Raw genomic sequence first — 7,459 nt, 5'->3', positions numbered from 1 at the left:
CCCTCCTCCCAGTGCTGCTGCATCCACATCCCACATCCCCCACACTGGCTGGGCAAGCAGTGGCAGCACCCGGCCTCCATACCAGCTGGGAAAGTGGCAGCAGCACAGAATCCCCACTCACAGCACTGATGCAGGCACGGTGGAAGGTGCTGGGAGCAGGGGCTACACCCTGCTGCCACTCGCCCAGCCAATGTGGGGTGGGGATGCAAGGCAGGCACAGCCTGCTCTGGGCAGAAGGGAGCAAGTGACAGCAAGACATAGCCCATGCTCCCAGTGCCTTCCACCGTGCCCGCATCAGCACTGGGAGGGGGGAGAACCCTAACCCCCCTGCCCCAGCTGGGCAAGTGGCAGCAGGGCAGAGTCCCCACTCCCAGTGCTGTTGCGCCTGCATCCCACACCTCCCCCTCCTCTCCCTGAGTAACGCCCCTTCCTGCTCCGGCTGGGCAGCTTGTCCCAGCCCCAGCTCCAATCCCTCCCCCCTCCTCTTCCCTCCCCCTTCCCCCAACCCCAAGAAACTTACCAGCTGGAGGCAGCTGTGTCAGCTGCCTGTTTAGTCTATGGCTGAATCTCCAAAGCAGTGCCAAATCTTTAGGATCAGATTCAGCCGAATCGAATTGGGACAGTGATTCGAATCTGTGAATCGAATCACTGTCCTCCAAATTGGCTGAATACGAATCCGAAGCGAATACTTGGTGCTTCGCACAGGCCTAACGGACATATGACATGATTAGTAGGAAGCATTTTATTACCTATTTTACTTACTAGTTAATCTACTATGCTGCTTAGCTTTAAAAAGATATATCTCTGTCAGATACCTTCAAGGGTGGAAAGGAAGATCAATTAGGTATGAATCTCACAGCATAAGTTCTTGTCAAAACAGGAATCACATGGGCATCATCCTCTCCCATACATACATTATATTGGTCATATAACCCCCTGGCTTAAACACCAGTTAAACCAACTGTGAAATAAATACAAAAATTAAATTAGGAGCATCATATTTGTACATAATGGTCTCTTTTGTTCAAATCGACACCTGCAGGTCTTGTTACCGACTTCTCACCAGTCTCCCTGAAAGTGTGCCCACCCACTTTTCCTTCTAACAGGTCAGCATTGAGGGGTACTGACAAAAGGGGAGGGAGGAGCCAAGAGCTGGGATAGTGTGGATTGAGAATAAGGTGGTATTTGGGCCAGTTTAGCAGGAGGCTGAGTCTGTCCTCATTTTTGCTTCTCACGTTTACCTAGGTTAAAAATGCTCTTAAATACAGAACCTTCCCCCTTTATGGTTAACCATTTATCCGTTGGTGCTCTAAAGGCACTAAGGATAATACCTCATTCCTCATTTTAGGCCATGTATTCAACACTTATCATTTTCCAATATGCAGGTTTGTTTAGAAAAAACCATGCAGGATTTATATGTTAGTTTATATTATATTTATGTGCATTTAAATACCAATAATTTCATGTGTAGTTTTCAACATTAAGAAAAACAAATTTAAGTGAGCACTTTGCACACCACTATGAATTTTCAATAATTGGTTCCCATAGCAACTCTAGCCCTGCCCCCCAAAAGCATGCAGTATTATGTTACATGATCACAAGAATCATGGTTTTTCTATTTAAAAATTTTAAATTCTCTGATTTAAAACCCCCAAATCTGCATTTTTCTGCAATCAAAATGAAACGCCACTATATATGTATAGGTATCAATTTAACATAATGTTTTATGGCAATTTGGAAGCCTACTGGTGCCACAATCATTATAATAAAATACGTTCTAAATACCCCTACTCCCAACCCACAGCACCGTATTCCCCCAGCTGCCCCATCTCAACTGAGCTGGAGCGTGGTGGCTGCAGGGTCTCCAACTTGTGCGTGCAGTGGCAGAGCAAGTTTGGCCTTGGTGCGAGCTGAAGGAAGGAAGAGGGGAGGCCTGTGGCACCCCCCATTCCCCCTTGGGCTGGGGCTCCCATGCTGTGCCACATGGCCTGATCACAGCCCCCACTGGGCAGCATCTCCCAGCCACCCTGCCCCTGTAAACACGGGCACCGGCCCTGGTGCTGCTGGCTGAACCACACAGCTCCCTGCTGCCCCTGAAGGGCCCTCCCTCTCCCTTCCCCCGTTGCAGGGGCAGGTGCCTCCCCAGCACCTGGACACCTTTCCTTAAGCTTCAACAGGCACATGCCCCTCTGCCCTCACACACCTATCGCCTCCACAAACATGCGTCTTTCCCCCCAGGCCCCAGACAGTCCCTAAGCCCTGGCCCTCCAACCAGCACCCCCTCTACTTACCTACATCCAGCTGCCAGGGCTGCTCCCATCACACAGCCTGGCTGCATTCTGACCACATACATGTGCTGGGCACGTGGTGTCCCCAATCACCCTCCCCTGCTTCCCCCAGCCCCAAGCAGCTCCTTGCAGGCTGGAAGGCTGCCAGCCTGCAAGGGAATACCCATAGTTTCCCACAGTTTTCCCCTTTAAAGGAGAAAATCTGTGGTTTTCTGCAGCAAATGGAAAATCCAGATTCTCAATGATCAAGGAAGTATGAGAAAACAGAATGCATATATATGCACACCTGATATTATAAAAAAATACAGTTTGTGTTATACGTTGTACTCCATGGTCTAAGTATATTTTAGCACACAACTATACTTCATGGATCTTTCTGACAGTCACACTTGCAAACACCAGTTTATAGAAACATAATGAAAAAGGCACATATAAGCCAAACTCTAGATAGCTTAGCCAAGACTTCATGATATATTCAATTAAAAAAATGAAAGCCAGCAGGTACTTATCTTTCTCAAACCAAACACCTGGACACAATAAACCACAGATCCAAACTATACCTCTTTCCTTCACAAACATCAGCCCTTGACATAACCCTTCCTCCCAAAAGCCTGCTGATAACAGGGCAGTCTGTCCCTTTAAAAAAGAACAGTCAGCTTTGTTTATAAGCACAGCTGTGGAGCATTGGTAAACAGGGGTGTTCGCAGTGGGAGTTTTAAAAGCTCCCAGAAGAGTAAGCAAGCTGTGAAGAGGACAATTTGCTACAAGGAGAGGCCAGAGCAATAAGGGGCTCCCCTTCAAGTGTCCAGGACAGGAGAGAGGAATTTTAGTATTTGAAGACTAGCTGATGACTTCCTCGAGGAGTGAATTCTTTTACAAAATCCAGGGACACACTTATATTGCCTTAAAGGTTAACACATTTTGGCTACTTTGGACTAAGAAGTGAAAGGGGGGGAAAACAAGTTATTGAAGCTCAAGCTGAAATGCACTTGCATAAAATGACCTACTGGCAGCGTCTCTTGTATATGAATGGGCTCAGATGCCACTACTGCTTAGAGGCAACCTGAGGACCAGGTCCCAAGCCACACATCTGGAGACTCGCACAGCATTCAAAAGCAACACCTTTAACTCTCCTCTGAAATCAATATACAGGTAAGAAGTGACAGTTCTGTAGGAGAGCTGTAGCATTCTAGGTCAGCTTCAGTTTCTGGGATGACTTCATATGTATCCCACAGAGAGAAATTCAGCAATCCAGTCTTGAGATGACAAAGATAATGATTACACAGTAGTGCAAGTTACAGCTGAAAAGAACAGTCTTTTTCCGAGTCAGGTGTTGACAGAAAATCATCACTGGACATTACTGATGTGGGGATTCTACCATAAGAACACGTCTGCACCCATCTGTTGCAGGTGTGCTAAAATCCTCAGACTATTTTCTAGGGGTGCAACGATTAAGATTTTTTGGGTCCAGTACCAACAGCTGATTATTAACGAGCCATATCAGCCAATACCAATCCGAATGCCAATATGCAGCCTGGCAGCTTGTGCAGCTGCTAAGTCTGCTGGGGGGGAAGGAGCATGAGGGGGGGCAGACGGAGGCCCTGCAGTGAGGGAGGGAGTGGGGCTGGGGCAGGTGCTGCCCAACTGGGGTGGGTGGCTCCCACCAGTGTGCACTGCCAGGGGAGGCATGTGCCCCCTGGATCAGTGTGTGGGGCAAGAGCAGGCTGCCGCTGTGGGCTTGGGGCTGGGCCAGGGCTGCACTTGGCGGGTGGCAGCAGCAGTAGGAAGAAGGGAGGTGATGGGGTGACTGTTAGCAGAATTAATATCTTAGTTCATTCTACTTCCTCAGCAATCCCCAGTGCCCTACATAAACAACAACCAGGAAAAGAGAGTCTACTACAGAATTCCAAAGAGCCCAGGGAGATGGAGAGCTATTGATCCAATTAACCTTCTGGGGGTAAAAGGCAAAGAACACTACCATATCTACTACTGTTACTACTATCTTGAATTTGATGACCCGAGTCTGCTACGTGCTCTTTTTAAAGTTCTAGACTCTTGTCTCACTTGAAATAAGTTTTTCCTTTGGTCACCAGCTTTTTTCAGAACTACATGCAAATCAGCTCCCACTTTTTCCCATATTTTGATAACATAAAAAAGCAGCCCCCAAAATTAATTTCTAAAGCTCAAACCAAATAAAAAATAGGCTAATGATAATGTTTTTAAATATTACTACTAAACAGATTTACAGTTCTTTATAAAGTATAATGTCAACCTTGTTATATAACACTGACCAACACATACTAATGCACATGCTGCTATTAAAACACAAGCTAACCAGTAACCATTGCTCATCAGTGGATGGCCAAGATGAGAAGTCAGCCAACTTTATGTACACAGTAAGCTATGTATCAAACAACCCTACTAGATGCTAGCTTTATATTATTTATACTACAGTAACATATGGGTGTCCCACTCATACACCATTGTATTAAATACTGTAGAAAGGCATATGACAATATGGCCTTTGCTTCAAGTAGTTTAAAATTGTTATTAATCCTGAAAGGTTGAATTCTTAAACATTAAACTAATATCTGAGATAGCACTTTTTCAATTGGGAAGGAAAATTTTCCTTTGTAATCCATGAGTCCATGATTGAACATTCATAGCAAATAGTCACCTTTTCACCAGTCTGCTCACAGGTGTCTATTTCATGCAAGCACAGAGGACTATGCTAGAGTATGGGATACATATTCCACACAATCCTTCACCATTCAACAGTCTCATCTAATCTGTATCGTTTCAGTTCCTTTCACAAAAACTTATGCTGGCCTCTACTTTCTCTGCTTCAAATGAAAGCTGCTTTCAATTATTTCTACTTCACATCGTAAACGAAGCCTGGTCCCAGTGAATCAGATATAAGTTTATTGTCGTCTGTTGGGATTCACTTCATTTTTTGCACTCCATTCTAAGTTAGAAACCAATGTGAAAGTAAGGAAATTCAGTCAGAGTTGGCAGATCAAGAATATGAATGAAACATCTTGCCATGCAGTATTTTCAGTTCTTTAATTTTATTCTTGAAGCCATGCTCTCTCACATGACATTCAAAATGCAATTTTAACAGTTTCTTTTTCTGGGCTACACATTCATATTCCTCAGATAATTAAGACAGAATTTCAAAGTAAGTTATCTGGGGAAAAGGTTGGAAGTTTTAAAAGGAGATAAGAAAATAAAAACAGCAAATTCAAGGAGAAACAAAATTTCAACAGCTGGGGTACACCTCTAAAAACCAGTCATGGCACAAGTTCTATGCAATATTTGTTTAGAACATACTAGTCAGCAGACACTTGAGGATGAATGGATATCACATGGAGTACTCAAATTCTGGGAAGAAAATATATATATTTGCTGAATTATGTGCAAATGTTATATGGACCTGTACTATCAGAAGTTAGTGTACATTTCAACTGCTGATTTTAGTTAGCCACAAGGTGGCAGGAATTTCAAAGTAAAAAAAGCACAAAATCTCTGTATGACACTCTTAGGTCTTTAGTACTATAGTGGTTAAAGGAGTTGGGAGAGAAAGAGAATTAGTTTACTGAGGGCCCAAATACAAAAATGGAATATACAAGGTGACTTGAAAAAGGTATTCCCCACCCACGATAAAAGGCAGAGAGAGAGAGAGAGAGAGAGAGAGAGAGAGAGAGAGAGAGAGAGAGAGGGTGTGTACACACACACACACACATATTGCATGCCCAGTTGCATACATATATATTGTGTGTGTATATATATATATTATTGTCATGCCCAGTTGGTACATGATAAAATTTCTATCCAGAAAGTAGAAGTTTAAATTCAATTAAACAAATGCAAGTATGCTAATTGTGGATTAAGAGACATTAAGCTACTGAAGATTGAAGGAAACAAATAAAGTAGGCAATTTAAAAGTTTAAGAAACCAAAATAACTCCCATCATTGACATGATACACATAATCATTTCAAGTGCACTTACTTATTCGAAAGTGGCATTACCTTTCTAAGCAACAAAATAGTTTCCAATTTAAGGAAACATTTAACCAAAACTAACAGAAAGTAGGAAAGGATGCACCTCTGAGGGAAATGAGTAAACAAGGTTAGAAGTTCTGGGGAAAACCAGGCCCCCAACCTCTATGAGAAGTTTTTTTCTTAAAAATGCTGTAAAAGCATTTAGAGTAACCAGGACCACTCCAAACTTCCAGAGTATGCCCCAGAGTTATCGAAGGCTCCCCTTCTGTATTTGAGAAACTCATCCTTAATTAGCATCACACTGGTCCTGATCATGGAAGTGACAGAGCAACAGAAACCTGGCAATTGCATGGGTTCTTAAAATGGCAAGGCTCTGTCCTGAAGTAGTAGCCATAAATTTCTCCACTACCAACAGTATGTTTGCCTAGTAAAGAGTAGGGTAGCCAGTACTGAACCATTTAACAAGAACTTCCTCCCGGCCCCTACAAAAGGTAAACCCTATGCTTGTCCTGCTATGTCTACTGAGAGAAAGCAAAATGACTACTTCACACTGTATAAATACACCTATACCTATACTACTCCAGGCTGCAAGTTAGTTAGAGGCTGCCTCCTGAACCAGAAGTAGCATAAACTGCATTAACGTTGCACTATTCTCAGGGCAATAAATTAACCCGCTCTGTGCCACATGGATGCAGCTTCAGTAAACAGCTTTCAGAGGCAAAGGTTCTTAGCCTGTCTCCAGCAGGACAGTACGGCAGCCAAAATAAGCAAAACCAGAAGTGGTGAAAACAGCTTTCTATTTTGAAGGTCTGCCGAGTACATGGAGCTGCCTCCCTGATTTTGCTCCCTAAAAGTTGGTCATAGTTTCACCTGTTTCAAAGGCAATTGCCACTGATGGAAGACAAGAGTTCTTCTCAAAGCTCAAAAGGTTTTAGTCTCCAATACAAATTTATGGTAAACAATCAAAACAATTCTAAATTCAGGTTTTTTATTTCAAAAACAATAATAAAAGACAGGCGACTGGTGCTTCCTGAGTCAGGGGGACAGCAACCAGTCAGTGACTGAGGTGCGCCCCTCTGTGGCCAATTGCACCAACCTGGAAGTGCCAGTGGCGTTTCTCCTAGAGCCCCCATTCCCCAGCCGACCGGGGGGGGGGGGGGGGGGGGACA

The 7,459-nt window shown here is 43.9% G+C and overlaps 1 protein-coding gene across 1 annotated transcript in view; it reads right to left on the bottom strand.

The window, feature by feature from the left end:
• The window catches only part of IGF2BP3 (insulin like growth factor 2 mRNA binding protein 3), a 162,283-nt gene that overhangs the window by 40,398 nt on the left and 114,426 nt on the right, over positions 1-7,459 (bottom strand). The window lies entirely within an intron of this gene.

Source organism: Alligator sinensis, unplaced genomic scaffold (assembly GCF_000455745.1).
Source record: "Alligator sinensis unplaced genomic scaffold, ASM45574v1 scaffold978_1, whole genome shotgun sequence".
Taxonomy (NCBI): Eukaryota; Metazoa; Chordata; order Crocodylia; family Alligatoridae; genus Alligator; species Alligator sinensis.
Note: the sequence above shows the minus strand (reverse complement) of the source record. Positions and strands in the feature narration are given on the sequence as shown.